Below are 18,867 nucleotides of genomic sequence, written 5' to 3' on the forward strand. Positions count from 1 at the left end.
TGTGAGCCACAACTACTGAGCCCGTGTGCCACAACTACTGAAGCCTGTGCGCCTAGAGCCCGCGCTCCGCAACAAAAGACGCCACTGCAATGAGAAGCCCACGCACCGCAACAAAGAGTAGCCCCCGCTCACCGTAACTAGAGAAAGCCCGTGTGCAGCAATGAAGACCCAAAGCAGCCAAAAAATAAATTAAAAAAAAAAAACAACTCACTTACTTAACAACAACAACAACAAAAAAAGATAGATGTATCAATAGTATGGAGCCTGAGGAGAAATAGATTGGTGGGTGGGTGGGTTTTTTTTTAACCTAATGTAGCAATCAGAGAACGGCTTCTTTTTTTTTTTTTTAATATATTTATTTATTTATTTAATTTTTGGCTGTGTTGGGTCTTCGTTGCTGCGTGCAGGCTTTCTCTACCTGCGGCGATCGGGGGCTACTCTTTGTTGCAGTGCGCGGGCTTCTCATTGCGGTGGCTTCTCTTGTTGCAGAGCATGGGCTCTAGGTGCGTGGGCTTCAGTAGTTGTGGCACATGGGATTAGTTGCTCCACAGCCTGTGGGATCTTCCCAGACCAGGGCTCGAACCCGTGTCCCCTGCATTGGCAGGAGGATTCTTAACCACTGTGCCACCAGGGAAGTCCCAGAGAAGGCTTTCTTGAGAAAAGTGATATGTAAGCTTATAACTGGAAGGATGAATTGAAGACAGAGTGAAGCAATATGCCGGGTAGAGAGAAGAACATGTTCAAAGATGAGAGGGAAGAGACATAAGAGGAACTTAAAGGCCAGGATGGCCAGGTATCAAAAGGAATATAACAGAAGATGAGTCTAGGGAGGTAGTGAAGAATCAGATGCCAGGCCAAGGAGAAATTTGGACTTTTTCTAAAACACAAGAGGAGCCATTGAATGATTCCAAGCAAAAGAATTAATTACATGATGAGATTTAGATTGTTTAATATAGAATAACATTCTTTCTAGACCTATCTTCTACTTGGACCTAAGTACACCCTTGCCCTGAATTAGGTTCTTAGGAAGGCTTCTGTTCCCATTCATTGCTGGATTTTAAGTAGAAAAATGACACCTGGCTCCACTGCCAGGTCTTGCAAGCCATAAGATACAAAAAGAAATTTCCAGCAAGGAAGTCTTCTTCCCCAGATGACTGTGAGAGAGGTAAGTGATGGATCTTTACTACCTGTTTGCATTTCTCTATTTTCTGACTCTCATTTGGCCAGAAAAAAAGGCATGAGAATTCTCTCCTAATTGTCCCTTTCCTTTCCTCCTACCATCGCTATAGATTTTCAAGTGGTATTGGGCAACCATACAACCCTGTGAAAAGTTGCTCAACAGCATCAAGGGACATTCTGCTCCTTCTTTCCATCTTTCAAAACAACTCTGGCTTTGTCATAAGCCGTACTTTTTATGGCAATTATAGTTGTTGATGACACTTCCACCGGCAACAAAACCTATTTTAGCTTTTCTGAACCATTCCAAATGTTTTAGAATTTAACTGATCAGATCTTAAACCAAGTTCTCATCTGTTCTCAGAACAGGTTGAAGGCGTTTCACACAGACCGCAGTCCAATAGTATCAATTCATCTCAAAGAAGCATAGCAGAGAGACAGTGTCCTCAGCCATGCAAGATGTCTGATTCAATGTGCTTTCAATCCTGCAGAGCTTGTGGCAACAATTTCTTTGTTGTTCTTGGCAATTTAAGTTACCCTTTGTGAAATCAGTAGTGTTGGTAGGCCACGCTGCTAATTATTTGGAGTGCCTGGTCAGGCTTCCAGAGGCCAAGATCAGCTAGTTCTCTAATCTGTCTCCAGCCCTCCCTAAGCCTGAGCTCTTCAGGCTTCTATGATCCTTTCTCACTGCACCATGTTATTTCATGCTCAGCTTTTTTTTTTTTTTTTTTTTTGCGGTACGCGGGCTCCGGACACGCAGGCTTAGCGGCCATGGCTCACGGGCCCAGTCGCTCTGCGGCATGTGGGATCTTCCCGGACCGGGGCACGAATCCATGTCCCCTGCATCGGCAGGCAGACTCTCAACCACTGCACCACCAGGGAAGCCCTCATGCTCAGCTTTTAATCAAGATCCAAAGAGCCAAACATGATATAGGCTTTGCTAGTTGAACAAAAGGCAAAGAAAATATCACACTTGGAATTGTATGTATCTTGCTATTGAGGGCAAATTCTGTGATGATTCTCTGCAGGGTAGAGAGTAACAGATTTTTTTTTTTTTTTTTTTGGCCTTTTTAGTTAACAAGAGTCACAGACACAGATGCTGAACAGGGTCAGATAAATGAATTCAGTAGGCCAGGTGGAGACTGTAGTAAGTGGGGAGTGTGTGCCCCACCTAAGGAGAGGAGCACTACTTCATTCCAACAGACTGTTGCCAGAAAGGCCCAGTGAAGCAAAATCTTCTGATTTTCTAAGAGAAGCCAGAAATATGAGCTTTAATGTGAAAGCCCCTCAAGTTTTACATGTTCACCACTATTTCAAAAAATTGTTTAATATGTAGGAATCAAAACAAAAAGTGTTTGTGACCAGATTTGACCCATAGGCCACCAGTTTGGCTTCATGTCCTTTGCAGATTCATCAGGTTGTCACCTGTACTCATTCAAGTCATGGGCAAAATTTTGACCAGGACAGAGCCTGGTAGAGTCTTCCCTCTGGATTCACATGTATCCAATCAATCAGAACCGTTTGGTGTGGTGGAGTCCCTCCATTCTCACCCAGCTTATATTTCTCCACCTAATTTGAAAGGCTGTTATAAAAGAGATTTGGCTGAAATCCTGTGGCTACAGCATTTCTCTATCCTATGTTCTAGCAGCCTTAATCTTAAAGAATTACCCAAACTAAAAAAGAAAAAAAGGGCTTCCCTGGTGGCGCAGTGGTTGAGAGTCCACCTGCCGATGCAGGGGACACGGGTTTGTGCCCTGGTCCGGGAGGATCCCACATACCGCGGAGTGGCTGGGCCCGTGGGCCATGGCCGCTGAGCCTGCGCATCCGGAGCCTGTGCTCCGCAACGGGAGAGGCCACAACAGTGAGAGGCCCGCGTACTGCAAAAAAAAAAAAATTATCCAACAAGTTAGTGGCTGAGCTGAAACAGTGTGGTCTCTGCTATCCCAAATCTCCCAATCTATTTGGAGACATGAGAACACACACCTGAAACACAGTCAAGAGGACTGGGCTCTTCTCTTCTCCAACAGTAGAGAGAAAATGGGATAAGACAAGGGAGGGCCTTAGAGGGACCCATCCATGATCCAAACTTAATAACAGAACTGCAGGTAGGTAAAAACCTCTTTGGCTGAATCTACTTTGACCATGTCATGTGCTTTCCTGTGACTTTTCCCTTCTGCAAATTGGAGGAAATGAAATTTTCTTTAAGTGTGGGCTGTTAGTCATTTGAAACAGTTTTCCTCAGTGTCTGTGGAACCTCCTTCTTACAAAAGGTTGTTATAGTTGGCACAGACTGGCTGTAAGGAAGATCTGGCAGGAGATCTGGGCCAGATGGTAATTATAGTCCCTATAGCCATAATTCTTTAGCAATGAGGACCAAGAAGGAAGGCATTTGTTTCAAGTATCCATGACGAGGAAAATTTCATACTTAAGTGTTGCTTGGTCCCAGGTCAAAGAGGTTCCAGCCACATCTCCCCAACTTATGCCTGTGTCGTGCTTTCACATCACTTGTGTGTAGCTTAAGAAGTGAGGAAAGGGACTTCCCTGGCAGTCCAGTGGTTGGGACTCCACCTTCCAGTGTGTGGGGGTGAGGGTTGGATGCCTGGTTGGGGAGCTGGGAGCCTCAGGGTCAAGGAACCAAGGCATAGAACAGGAGCAATATTGTGACAAATTCAATAAAGACTTTGAAGATGGTCTACAACAAAAAAAATCTTTTTTAAAAAAAAAAGGGCAGAAAAGAGAATTCAAAAATGGCCACCACTACAGTTTTAAGACACTTCTTAGGAATCCTTTGTTCTCTCGAGTGAAATAATTTTTTACTATATGACTAAAGAACTAACCATTATTAAATCTGTACATACTCAGAGCTTCAGACAGTTTAGCCTAGAGCAGTGCTCAAAAGCTTCTCTGCCCATCTTGAGTTCCAGCCTCCTGTGATGCCATAACTCTAATATCACAACTGACCTCCTGTCCTCATCCTTGTTTCTAAAATCTGAACAAAGAACCCTGAGCTCGGCTTTAGGTGGGAGACATGGGGTGTCTCCCTGACTATGAAAGTATGGGAGACCCTGAGATGAGTCTACAGGGAAGATACTGGGAAATCTTGATCCTTGCAGGGCTTTCAGCAAAGAATTAACACCGATCTGTTAGGTACAGAAACTGAGGAAGATGTGACCCCAAACAAACCTGACCCAGACCTTGGAAGGGTTTCAGTTGTTTCGAGTGTTAACAAGAAGCCACTAGGAAGAGAGTTGCCACAGAGAGGGAAAAGTGGAGAGTACTTGTTTTAAGCCTCAAATGTCCAAATGACCTTCCAGGACCCAGTGGGACACTACCTCCTGGGTGCTGCGTGGTCCATCAGCTTCATGTGTGAGCTCTGAAAAGTCTCTTCCATTCAGCCCAATTTCTCCCCTTTGTCACCAGCTTCTTCTTTAGGTCCAGGCCTCAGAGGAAAAATAAATCACATTTTCATCCTATTCACCTTTGCTTCCCAAGCATGTCCATGAGAGCTGTCTTAGTCTGTCTGGACTGCTATAACAAAAATACCATAGACTGGGTGGCTTAAACAACAAACATTTATTTCTCACAGTTCTAGAGGCTGGAAGTCCAAGATTCAGTGTCTGGTGAGAGCTCTCTTCCTGGTTCATAGACACCAGCTTCTTTCTTGCTGTGCCCTCACATGGTGGAAAGGGCAAGAGAGCTCTGCAGTCCCTTTTATAAGGACACTAATCCCATTCATGAGGGCTCCATCCTCAAGACCTAATCACCTCCCAAAGGCCCAGCCTCCTAATATCATCACATTGGGGGTCAGGATTTAAACATATGAATTTGAGGAAGACACAAGCATTCAGACCAGAATCAGAGCTGTGAGAGTTCTTCCCTACATCAAACTGGATTCTGATGGACTGAGTATTATTCTCCATAATCCTGGTCTCAGTCCTGAAGTAATCTTAAAGAGTTACCTTACCATCTTATACATCCCTTAACTCCTGGAAAAATCAGTTTAGCCATGACAAGATGATGGTTATCTAGCTTTTTAAAGACACAGTGTTTTTCATAAGCAATTTATTGAACAACTATCTGTACAAGCATGTTCATAGTTTATAATAAGAAATTTAGTAACAGCCTAAATATCCATTAGTAGGATAATGTGTTGTTCCTGGAAGAGCTTCTGTATCATTTAGATTTTTGAGAATGAAAATGCTTTCATATTACTTGTGTCAAGTCATTGCTGTAGCCTTCTAAGTGGTCCCCTACCTTTGTTCTCGCCCTTTGTAATCATTCTCACTGCTTCATCAGTGATCTATTAAAATGCAAATGTGACTGTGGAACTCCTGGGCTTAAACATTTCTTACGGTTTGTGCCTCTTTGTCTACCCATCACGTGCCGAGCTCCTCAGTGTAAGAGCCCTCATGATCTGTCCCTGCTCTCCTCTGTAGCCTCGGCTCCTGTGCCTGTGCTCTGCTTTTCCTACCACACATGACTTGTCGCCATCCCTGAACGCATCAGTTTCTTTCACAGCTACATGGCTTTGCACTTACTCTTGCTCTTTTTTAAAAAATAAATTTATTTATTTTATTTATTTATTTTTTTGGCTGTGTTGGGTCTTCGTTGCTGTGCATGGGCTTTCTCTAGTTGCCGCGAGCGGGTGCCACTCTTCGTTGCGGTGCGTGTGCTTCTCATTGCGGTGGCTTCTCTTGTTGCGGAGCACGGGCTCTAGGCGCGCAGACTTCAGTAGTTGTTGTGCATGGGCTTAGTTGCTCCGTGGCATGTGGGATCTTCCCGGACCAGGGGTCTAACCCATGTCTCCTGCCTTGACAGGCAGATTCTTAACCACTGTGCCACCAGGGAAGTCCCTCTGCTCTCTGCTTTTAGTACCTTCCTCCTCCTTCTCCAAAATCAAATCCTAACATAACGTCCTGCTCTACTCTCAGAAAAAGAAGCCCACCTGTTCCAACAGCCACTATGGGCTCTTAGCTCGCTCTGCACAAAGTGTCCGTGTTCACGATTCGCCTGCCCCTCTAGAGTGCGTGCTCTTGGGAGCTGAGAGGTGTGTTCATCTCATATTCCCCACTGAAGCACAGGCCCTGTTGGACGCTAAATATTGAATGAATGAAGACATTAATGAATGAACAAGTGTATGATTCTTCTAGTGCTTATATCTATTAATTCCTGGTGTTTGTTTTAGGCTATACCCAATTATTTAAATCATGTTCACATATATAAAAGTATTGGGCTGGGGAAAGAGAGGTCCCATGCAAAGTGTTCATTCTCAGCCTCAAACCCTCTGACAGATGGCCCTGCTCACAACAAGAAAGCTCATTTGTGATCCTTAGCTACCCAAAATCTTCTGTGACACTTGGAACACATCTGGGGACTTAGCTGGGATACACTATGTCTTTGGGGGGATCAGAATCATCTTAGGATTTGAGCCAAACTTAGCCTACGCCACTCATTTGGTTTTTTTGTGCCAGGACAGCACAGGTATGGGGGTCCTTTTTTTTCTTTGGCCACGCCTTGAGGCTTGCAGGATCTTAGTTCCCAGACTAGGATTGAACCCGTACCCTCAGCAGTGGAAGTGCGGAGTCCTAACCATTGGACCTCCAGGGAATTCCCTAGGGGTGTTTATTGTCTAAACCTGTTGCCAGAACAATTTTGAAGTCTGAAAGTATTCCAAACATAGTTAAAATGAATTCCCTAAGATGGCTTATTTGCATATGTGTGTGAATTTGCCTTAGGAATAATTGCTGACACTGACAAAAGCACTGACCTCTCAAAGCACCCCACGCTTGTAGTACAGCACTTATAGTGCACTTAAGGATTGGTCCTCTACAGCCTCACTGGAAAGGAAGTTCCACAGGGCAAGTAGGTTCATTTTTTCCATAATTATTGATACACAGAAAAGAATATATATAACATACATGTAAGTTATGGAGCATAGCACTATTTCTTATCTTTCTATCCCTACTGCCTAGAAAAATGCTTGGTACAATAAATGTATGTTGAATAAACAAATGATTCTTCTATGAATAAGTGAACCAGATAGAACAGCATCTCCCAGATTAAATACCCATCAGTTGTCAGATAGCTAAAGGCATTATTCCAAGGTGGACTTAACTCCCTACTATATGTATGAGAACCAAATTTTACTTTCCAGACTGATCCTCTTCCTGTCTACCGTTTGCAAGTTCGGTAGTGTGAGATCTCTATCATAGGGCTACACGGTGGAGACAACATGGCATGATTAAAAGACCACTGACTAAAGGCAGACAATTCTTTAGCCAGAGCTCTACCATTTTATAGTTGTATGACCTTGGGCAAACTATACACCATCCCTAGGAATCAGTTCTTTAACCTATTAACAGTGGGTTATTAATACTTACCTGCTGGAGTTTCAGGGAGTGTAAATGAAATAACATCTGATGTTAATTACCTTCTCACATTATTTCAGGTAAAGAAACCTGTCTAAATATTTCTAGACAGAAATCATTGACCTCTGCTATTGATGGCATACTGGAAAGTAGCTTAAAAGCTGTATTTACAGAGTTGCCATCAACCTGGGGGTTTCTGCTTCCCTCTTAAATTCATGGGCCATATCGGACTTCCTCCTTATTACCTTGCAGTTGCATCTTTCCTTGGTGGCTTTATATTGCTTTTTGCCCTTCGTGGTAGCTAAATCCTACACACGGCATCCATGGAGTTTTTGTCTTTCACATATTCCTGAGGAGTCACTTTGGTTTTCTCCCCTTGATTTAACCTTAGAGACAAATCAATAGGTAACTATGGTTCTCTCCTGAACAGTAAAAGAAAATGGAAAAAAAAAAAAAAAAAGAGAGCGAGAGAGAAAGAAAAGGGAATTTTCTGTGTGGTAATTCTCACAGTTTATGGTAGTGCCATGGCTTTGTACTTTTTTCTGATGGACACACCATAGTTCAAGCAGTTCGATTTGGTTCTGCATAAGCAGTCCCCTCTTCTGGAATAGGTTATGTATTGTGAAGTGTAATTACAAAGCCAGTCATTTAAAACTCACAATGCCAGTGCCCACAGGAATGAGGTTACCCTGGGTCACTGGGTTCTCAGGACAGTCCACAAAAGTCTATCTAACCCTGAATGTTGCTGGCCTGGAGCACAAGATGCAGCTACTCCCAATAACTCTGTACGTCCTTGGCTCTGCAAGAGGAGAGAGGGCACTCTGTGTTCCAGCCCCAGGTGCCAGGGACACAGCTCTCCCTTACTCCCTACTTGGCTGGGCCCTCAGCTAGGGGTTGGGCTGTGCCAGGGAGGGGGCTGGGGAGAAGGGCAGAAAACCCTGGGCACCAGCGCCAGAAATTTGACTCTCTTAGAACCTCATTCTAGGCCTTCAATAATAGTAATAATAATGACATTTGTATGGTGCTTTATGATTTACAAACGACATATTTTCATCCTTATATCTCACTGGTCTCATTTGGTTCTTACAAGTCTGTTGAATTTGTAATTGTTATAATTTCATTTAACAAGCAAGAAAACTGAGGTTCAGAAGTGAAAGATTTTTTCTAAGGTCAGTGGGGAAGGGTGTGAAAAAAAGACCAATTGCCAACCAAGCATGGGTGCTTTTGACTAGGTCTTCCTCCACGCCCACGTTTGTATTTCATTTATTTACAAAACACTTCATGTTTACTAGGTGCCAGGCACTGTTCTAGAGTTCTACAAATATCAGCCCACTTAATATGGCTCAGTCCTGAGTTAAGTTTTGCCTTATTTTCTTTTTTACTTTTAAACTTGTGCCTTGATCACCGTGGATTCGTCTTAGAAATGGGTGGTGACTTTAACAATGTTCCCCAGAGGCACATGTTTTAGTCAGATGGGCTTGGACTACTGTGTCAAGTGATCTCTGATTCTCATATTTCTGTTATCAGGTGAATTGTTTTCAAGAGTCACACTCTGCCACATAGTTTAAATATGACGTGAGCCTTTATATTCGCAAATCCAGCAGGCCTCTCCATCACAGCCTTTTTTACTTGAAGACAAAAGAAACTGTCTCCAACCAGAGCTAATGTCTCAGCCAATGGAATATTGCCCTTAATAAACCCTCTACTGAATATTTCATCCGAGTCTGGCAGTTCTGTGCTTCTTGGCACCTAGAGAGTATTTGACCAGCCTAAGAGGAGAGCAGCCCAGCAGCTACCAGAACAGGATCTGAAATAGACCTCTGGCTTTGAATTCTGGCTCTCCTTCTTTCTATTTTTGATCTTCGGCAAGTTATTTACCCTATCTGTGCCTCAGTTTTCTCATCTTTAAAATGGGGACAGTAATAGTGCCAACCTCACAGTGTTGTTGTGAAGCCTGTCCCATTCTACAGACGAGAAAATTGAAGCTCAAGGAACGGTAAGGAATTTTCCCAAGACCACACAATTAGTATGTGCTGGAGCTGGGGTTTGAATTTAGAGTAGCCTGTTTCCAAAGCACATACTTTACCAGCTGTAGGGATAGATTCAACTCCTGGCCAGGTGGTCAATCAGATGTGCTATGTTGAGAACAATTCTGAGACTGCATTGGAGCTGAATGGGAATGAGTGTAGGCACAGGCGGGGAGATGGCATATGTCATTCCCACTCGGCACATCCACTGATAGACCTGGATATCATTTAGGAAGGGGGCCCCAGCCTGGGAGCTCCTGTAGGGCAGGTGCCACATCTTATTGGTATCTGTCTCCCCAGCTCTTAGCACAGTGCCTGGCCCAAAGTAGGTAGTAAATATGCGTTGAATTACATTGAATCAAGCTGTCTAAAGACTTGCACCCTGAGGATAGGTCCTCTGCACTCTGGATTTGGGCAGCTTCCTTCTGTTTGCCTTAAAAAAGGCAAACTTCTAGTCCTAAATGAGACTTGGGGAGGCTCATATGTCCATATGTTAAGACCTTCTATAGCCTCCACCCTTATTTCAAGGGCAAATTTAAGTGTAAAAGTGATACAAACAAGATGTGTTGATTTTATTTTACTTCAGTCACTACAATGAAACAACAGCCAGTTTATCCAGCCAATTTATCTTCCTCTCCACTATGCCTACTCACTCTTCCTCCACTCCCAATTACAAAGGCAAATGGATGCTATCTTAAGTGTGGGAAGTAAGAAGGACTGATGGGTTAGAGTTTGGAAGTAACATCCTATCTGTGGAACATAGTCAGCCTGGGACCATTGATTCTGTTTCATTTTTCCTTCCTGATTTAAAGAGTAGTGGAAGTCTGGAATGTTTATTGTTCCATGAGAGTCTGGGTAAAAGGAGTATTTGACTTGGTTTCATATGCAAACCCTGCTCATCTACTTAGGTGTGACCCAGGCACAGTGCAGTCTGGAAAACTTGCCCTTCAGAGTGTTGTTCTTTGAAACCCAATCTAGTGTGTATCCCTAGAAGGAGGCATGTGGTTACCATCTTCTTCCTTTAAACTAAAATGGTATTTAGATCCTGCAGCATGAGGAGACGGGCTTAATGAAAGCAAGAAGCTGGAACAGATGACTTCTTCAATCTTCTTTTAGCTTAAAAAATATTATTGGTCACTTCCTCTTAGCCAGGTGCTATGCTAAATGCATTTATGTACATTATCTCACTTAATTCTCATAACAGCTGTAGGGGGGAGGTATCATTACCTTACTGTACAGATAAAATCTTAGACTCCAGAAGGTTAAGTGATTTGCTAAGATTGCATAGTTCCCAAGTGGTTAAACCTCATTTATTCAGTAAATGTTTGTTGAGCCCCTGCTTGTTGCCAGGCACTGGAATAAACTCTAGAAATACTGAAATGAATAAGAAGTAGCCCTGCACTCAAGAGCTCCCAGTCCAAACACAAAGATGGATCTCCAAATGGATTATATTAATCAAATGTAGTAAAGGAGTGATAACTGTATGGAAAGGGCATCACGGGAGCATAGATAGAGGAACTCGACCAGCCTGGTAGTCAGGAGGGTCTTAGATGATGAAAAAGTAAGCACTGAACTGGTGAAGGAGGGTTAAAAAGGGACAGACTGCATCCCAGGCATTGGGAGGGGGCAGCACAAGCAAAAGCATGGAGATGAGAAACAGCAGTAAGTGTGAGATCCACAAATGTGGGGATTGCTGGACTAGTGTAGGTGTGGAGATGGGGCTGGCATGGTAAGCAGGGGCCAGGTCAAGGTTGTCCCTGTAGTTTTGCTTTTCCAATGACCTATACTCTTCCCCTTGAAACTTATGCTCTGTGAAGAAGCCTGTCCCCTGCTGAGAATCCAGAAATGGCCCCAGGGGCTTCCCTGGCGGTCCAGTGGTTAAAACTCCACACTTCCACTGCAGGGGGCACGGGTTCGATCCCTGGTTGGGGAACTAAGATCCTGCGTGCCGCGTGGTGCAGCCAAAATAAATAAATAAATAAATAAATAAAATTAAATTAAAATGGCCCCAAACAGTTACTCTTAGGTGAAAGTTTAAATCAGATAGTCTACTGGGAGGGAGGGTGTTGCTGCAACCCAGAGAATCATTTCTCCTCTAGGAGGCTCCTGGACCATCTCTTAGCAGATCATGTATCTAGCCAGATAAGCAATTGAAGAGCTAGGGACAGAGATTAGAGTCACTGTGTAACAGTGGGTGACTCCTCTGAAGCCCACACCCTCAGTGAATTGTTGCGATGCAGCAGTTAACTTCGACCTCTCCCCTCCCACCCTGGCTTTCTCTCGGTCTCCATCCTCCTACAAACTATCTATACACCTCTGCCCTTTTCCTGTGTTTGTCTTTGCTGTTCCTTCTTTGAGCTTGCATGGGATGCTTGTCATCACTGACATGAACTGAATGTATAAGGCTTGGCCTCCACAACAGCGTTTCCTAACTGAACTGCAGTGCAGTCAAATCAGCGGCATGAATCCTCTGGGACCCAAGATTAAGAGGATGAGATGAAAGCTTCTAAGTGGGAAAAACAACAGCTAGATCAGAGTTTCCCAAAGTGTGGTCTGTGGACCACCTGCATCAGAAGTGTTTCTGTTGAGTGGAGATTAAAGGGTCCCAACCCAGGCCTATCGATTCCAAATACCTTGGAATATAGCCAAGAATTCTGTATTTTTAACAAGCCCACTGGAAGATCCTTTATATATATATGTGTGTGTGTGTGTGTGTGTGTATGCATATATATATGTGTGTGTATATATATATAAAACAATTGCCTAGAACAGGAATCACAAAATGGCAGCCATAGATCAAACTCACTTGCAGATCTATCTTGTTTGGCCCTTACCGTGTTTTAAAAATCAGAACATTTTACTCAAAAATCTAGATTTCTGGCTTCTCTCTATAGAGGCAACCTGGAGCCTATATTCACACAATGATCATCTGAAGCTAGCTACGTAAGGACCATCCTGTTTCACTCACCATGCTGTCAGTCCCCAGAGCCACCAGGGCCTCCCATGGCCTAATATCCTCACCTTTGACTTGGGCTCCTCCAGGACAGGTACCAGGTTTTTGTCATCCATGAATCCTCAGTCTCTAAAACCAAATTTACAGAAGAGAGTGAATAAATGATGTTGACTAAATGAATGGGCACAAGCTTGATGAGAAACTCCTCTTGGTTTGGATAACTTAACTGCAAGCTAAAAAAAGAAAGCCCTGATCTTGGGTGCAGGACACACAAGTTCTCATCCTGGTTCTACTGCTGATATCTTTGGCTATATCACCTCACTTCTCAGAGTCTAAGTTATCTTAACCATAAAAAGAGCTATAAGGATAGATTTGACTCTAAATTCTTCAATCTCGAACAGCATCTCTAAGTTGCGGGTAGTTTCCATTTTAAAACTGTGCGTGGTAGAAGAGGATATTGTGAAACTCAGCCCCAGCCAGCGTCTCTCTCTGAAGCTCCACACTCACAATGCCATCTGTTCACAAGGCAGTTTGGAATCTTAGTCTGACCTGAGGAGGTAGCTGACTCTCTGCATAGTCACAGAATGGTCGGTATTTATGGAGAGAGACTGGGCTAACGCCTTCAGTTATGTACAGATGAAGTCCAAACACCTCAGCACAGTGCAGAAGGCTCTTCATACTCAGCTCCCTGCCAGATATCCCTGTGACGCCCCTCCTTTCACCAGCAGTACTCAGTTACCTAGCTGCCCCCAAACCCATGTTGTTTCTCCCCTCTCTGCCTTTGTATATAGTCTTTTCCTCACCCCATTCAGCCATCTAGTGAATTCTACTTGGCCTTTAACACCCGGTGGAAAGACCCCTCTGGGAAGTTTTCTAGCCACTGCCCCTGAACCCCTTCTCCAGGCCTAACTTCACTCTCTCTCCTCAGTACCTTTAACTTTGCCTTGTACATGTCCCTGTCATTACATCATCACAGTTCTCCTTTATGTGCTAGCTCCCCTACTAGACTGTGATCTCCTTGACAGCAAGGATCTAGGACATGTCTCAGAAGCACAACCAATGCATGTTGAATGGAGGCTCACCAGCCCTAAATCCCATATGCTGGAAGGACTGCACCTCGGCGAAGAGCTGACCATTAGCCCTGGTCTTGCCCACATTCCCCCTCCCCCAACACACACACTTACGCATTTTTAGATGCACAGCTCATGGCTGAGCTTTAGAATGACAGATGATGTTTGCCACGGGTTGATTATCCTGTGTTTCAGCATCAGTGCTGCATAATGTTAATTGTAGGGATTATGTGTAAATAATTACTTTCTGTAGCACTTAGCAATAACGGCATGGCATAGGTAGCATTTCCTAAATTGTTATGAGGAATCCTCTAATCCTCTTTTGGAGAATGTAAATAGACACTGTATTAAAACAGTAATCCTGGGCTTCCCTGGTGGCGCAGTGGTTGAGAGTCCGCCTGCCGATGCAGGGAACGCGGTTCGTGCCCTGGTCCGGGAAGATCCCACATGCCACGGAGCGGCTGGGCCCGTGAGCCATGGCTGCTGAGCCTGCGCGTCCTGTGCTCTGCAAAGGGAGAGGCCACAACAGTGAGAGGCCCTGCGTACTGTTGGGAAAGTCTGAAGACTTTATTAGCATATTAAAGGCTCAGATGTCTGGCGATAAAGAACAAAGTTTAATTTTGTTTCACTCAGTGTTTCCAAAGCTCAGTGTTGAGGAATTACTACTGAATTAGAAGTCAGAAGACTTGAGTTCTCATTTCTCCTCTGCCAATAATGCAAACGTGTGATCTTGAACCAGACACTTCCCCTTTTGGAGCCTCAAATTCCTCATTTGTAAATTGAATGGATTGAAAAAAAAATCTAAAATGACATGTCTGGATTAGATTATTTCTAGCAGCCCTTCTAATCCCCATTTTCTATCCTGCTCAGAAGGGATGAACAACTCTGGTTTTGATACCTTTGCTGGGCTAAAAGGCTTACACGATGAGTACTTAGCTACATGCTTTCAGTTCTGCTCTGCCCCAGCCCCCGGAACAGCTGGGCAGGACCTAGGATGTTCCCTTAATGCAGCTGTTTCCTGTGGAAGGCCAGATCTGATGGGAAATTATCTGGCAATTCTGAGCTGGCTGTACCAACTCCGGGATGACCTTTTTATTTATTTTTTTTCTGGGACAATCTTTAACATTGTAAGAATCAGCCATCCACTTTTCTTCTGCTTTGCAAGGAATTCCCCATTGCAGGAATCATTGCCCCGAATATCCAGAAAACAATAAATTTGATAGTAAAGTGAAACTCTGGGTTAAGGAGGAGCTGGTGGGTAGGAGAGATTTGATAGCAATCATCAACCAGGACCCTAAAAACCCCAAGTACCTGCCAGGAGACCAGATCCCCGAGAATGTAGTGAGGAGAGTAAGGCCCAAAGTTCCCCTGGTCTTGAGAGAAAATATAGCCAAACTGGTTCCATTTAAAAGTACATCTGGCTGGGCTTCCCTGGTGGCGCAGTAGTTAAGAATCCACCTGCCAGTGCAGGGGACATGGGTTCAAGCCCTGGTCCGGGAAGATCCCACATGCCGCGGAGCAACTAAGCCTGTGCACCACAACTACTGAGCCTGTGCTCTAGAGCCCACGAGCCACAACTACTGAGCCCATGTGCCACAACTACTGAAGCCCGTGTGCCTAGGGCCCGTGCTCCGTAACAAAGAGTAGCCCCCACTCGCCACAACTAGAGAAAGCCCACGTGCAGCAGCAAAGACCCAACGCAGCCAAAAATAAATTAATTAAATAAATTTAAAAATAAATAAATAAAAGTACATCTGGCTGAAGTCAGATTTTGGAATCACAGAGTTCATGTGGACAGGGGTCATTGGTATTTCCTGATGATGGAGGCCCTATTAGCGTGACATCATGTTCAGAACAGAAAGTCCGCATTTGCTGCTCTGAAGAGTAGCCCCCAAATGGCCACTGTTTAAGGCTCACATTACACATAAGCAGAATGGTGGTTCCCTCTGGATATCATCTCGGCAAAGTCAGAAATACCATTACTCAGAATAATCTGTAGCCAGGATTTTCTTCTTTCGTAAGGTACCACCACTCCAAGATCGTTTCTTCTTTCCTTTCCTCTGTCCTAAAAAGTTACAGAGCATTCATCCTAGAGTCATATGACAAAACTAAAACAATTTAGTGTGATGCTCTTTATTCCAGGGAAAGCAGTCCATGGACTGGGGAAGTACAGGGCCTCACCAGCAGTGGACTGCTCTTCCCAGGGATTTTGGGCAAGAGCAAGTTTTGCATTAGAAGTGGCAACACGAAACAGGGCATGATTGGCTAGGAGGCCCTATTTTCTAGGGTCAGGTAAACCAGCTAAAGCTGAGCTGGACGACTGAGATTGGTGTTAGGCTTCCTTAGCAGTGAGGTATTTCCCGTAAGTGCTGCTGACTTAGGTTTAGATTTGGCGGTGAGGGGCTGGGGTGGGGGTGGGGCGGGCACTGGGCTGCCTCCATTTTGTGGGTCCCAATAGAGGAATTAACTTTATGGCTGTATTACAGATTTTGCACTGGGCACCATGGTATGTCACGGAGCCCGCGTGGGTGTATGTAGTACAACTCTTATAGGGATTGGGTCCAAAAGTTAATGTCTAAGGCACAAATCAAGTATTATCAGAAATACCCTTGAAAATATTTAAAATCATCCCCAAGGGTGGTGAAATGGTCACACTACGAGAAGCACCAGGACAGCTGAGGGACCTGAGTTTAACTGAGGGATTCTGTCATTCATCCCACACTTCTCCAGGCCATTGACTCAGTGTGTGGAATGGTACTAGTTAAATCACAATGTCTCTCTCAGAGTTTTATTTGTTTTGTTCTGTTTTGGCTGAAATTGAACTTGTGTAAGCTACATATGTGTATGTCACTCATTCCGTGAAATACATAGAAAAATACCTACACTCATCCTGCTAAGTAAGGTTACTCCCCAGGAGAGGACTGGGATTGGGGATGCTAAACAAAAAGAGGGTCAAAGAGGACCTCAGGCTTCTTTATAATGTTTTTATTTTTATTTAACACAGAAAATGCATTCACATTTTTCTTGTGTAACATGAAAAGATCCCTGACTACAAGTTGCTCACTATCAGAGGGAGACAGGCATGAAAATAAACAATAAGATAGATAGTTATAAGTGCTATAATAGCATTTATGGGAGGCCACAGGGGAGGGGAGCAATTAATTTTTCCCTGCTACTTAATCTCATCCCTGTCCTTTTATTCTGTGTTCAAGGAAATACAGTTGCTTGTCTTGCTTCAAGGTGACCTAGATAAGGCTTGGACATTTTTGCTTGTCTTGCTAGGTCCCTCCCCTGCCCCAGGGAAGGGCAGCTCTTATAGTATGTAGGGCTAGGAGAAGCACATAGACATTAGAGGAGGCATCTGCTTGAGTTTTCTAATCTGCCACGTTTTTTTCTGCCATCACAGGGATCTTGCTAAGGGTGAGAGGGGACCTTGGACATTGGACCTCAGTGTGTTGGCCCACTGGTGGGCTCACTCTTGGCAGTGACTTCTCTTCTTCTTTGTCCTTTGTGAGGCAGAATGGACAAGAATTATTATTTCCTTGTTATGGACTTGGAATCAAAGGCACAGGAATCAGAAGCAGAGATGAGAACCCCACACTGGGTTGCTCCCCAGCCCAAGGCCTTGTCCATCTAACCCTTCACGCTCTCACTGACCACTAAAGAAGGCAGTTATAATAAGCTCTGAAAGTAGAACCCTGTGAGAATTAATAAAGGGGAACCTCAATAAAATGGAGTTGGGAGGCCAGAAAGGGGAGCTCTTGTGCATGTTCCACTCGACATCAACACAGATCCTAACAGGAAGAGACGTACCTTGCATCTCAGGCAGGAAGTTACACTACTTTAGTACCACCATTAGGAGGAAGATTTTCCCCTTGCATGGCAACAAGTCAGCCAATGAAAAGCCACTATACTTAGAACACCAAGTTTCTTCCAATGGGCTTTTTGTTTTTAATAGTCCCTCTCAACTTCCCTTCTCCTCTATAAAAGAGTTTCCTCTCCTTCGCTTTACAAGACTTACATGTGGTTCACCATAGTTGCATTTCCCAAATTGCAATTCTTTGCTGTTCCTGAATAAACTTGTTTTGCTGGTAAAATAACCAGCAGTTTTATTGTTTTAGGTTAACACCTAGAATCCATAGCAACAGAACCATAGGAAGTCCATTGGATATATGTTCAGAGTACTTTCCTGACACAGGCTACATAGCGTGAGCTCTGTTCCAGACCTAGTGGGAAAACTCTACAACTCTTTTCCTGGGAATGAGGTCCTTCTCAAGTTGTGCTTAGTATACTAAGAATTGCAGACCTGCCACAACTAGGACCTGATGCAATCAAATAAATAAATACATATATATTAAAAAAAATTTTGCAGGCCCTAGACTGAGATGGAATTCACCACATTTTATCTGTGAGATCCTGAACAGATTACTTGACCACCCTGAACCTCAGCTCTCTACCTGTAATATGGGAAAAAACACCACCCTCCTCACTGGATAACTGTGAGGAATGAATAGAAGTCAGATGCCTGGCCCAAGGCAGGCATTCAGCATATTCCCACTCAATCTTTGGATCTTTCCTACAGGGGGTATTGGCTGCACAAACACATGGTAGGACTTGCCTGGTTTGGTGAGTTAGCTTGGTGTGAAAAATCAAACCTACAAGGTATTCGAAACATTAATGTCTGCACCCATGGAGAGGATCTTCGTTCAAAAGTGCCTCTTTTCAGACTAACTTGGGCCTGAAAGAATAGAGAAAGAAAGAAAGAAGGAAAGAAGGAAAGAAAGAAGGAAGGGAGGAAGGGAAAGAAAGAAAGAAGGAAACTTTGAATGCGTCATTTTTATTGCTTCTTTTTTTTCCACACACAGAGAAATTGAGATCAGTTGGCCAGGGCTGTGGACATCCTGAACTCATCTTATCTCTTTATACATTTCAAGAAGCGATAAAATGCTTTTATCAGTGTTCGATGTTGGTAATGACTGCATTGTGTGGTTTTCCAAAGACTTTCTCTTGGATGAAGGCATTTGATGATGGAGGACATTGGCCATTAAAGTTTTTAGGCTTCTGTCTCAGCAATAAAATAAGATGAGGATGTATGGCAGCATTTATACATGGTTTTCCTCTAGGATTAATTCTAGAGCTCACTGTCCCCAAAGATCTTTACTTTTAAATTAGCTGAAACACTTTGGTTGCCATAACAGAATTCATTTAAAGTTGGCTGAAGGGAAAAGTGAGAAATATATATTAAAAATGATTAAAGAAGACAATTTAGGTGA

The 18,867-nt window shown here is 43.8% G+C and overlaps 1 long non-coding RNA gene across 1 annotated transcript; it reads right to left on the reverse strand.

The window, feature by feature from the left end:
* Nucleotides 1-3,013: 3,013 nt before the first annotated feature.
* LOC113620806 (uncharacterized) lies at nt 3,014-14,022 on the reverse strand. Its single transcript, XR_003432925.1, has 3 exons — nt 13,709-14,022; nt 12,593-12,653; nt 3,014-4,616 (listed from the first exon to the last, which is right to left on the reverse strand). It is a non-coding gene; the product is annotated as an uncharacterized LOC113620806 (long non-coding RNA).
* Nucleotides 14,023-18,867: the final 4,845 nt, after the last annotated feature.

Source organism: Aethalodelphis obliquidens, unplaced genomic scaffold, assembly GCF_003676395.1.
Source record: "Aethalodelphis obliquidens isolate GAN/ISIS:26980383/991018 unplaced genomic scaffold, ASM367639v1 scaffold1, whole genome shotgun sequence".
NCBI lineage: Eukaryota > Metazoa > Chordata > Mammalia > Artiodactyla > Delphinidae > Aethalodelphis > Aethalodelphis obliquidens.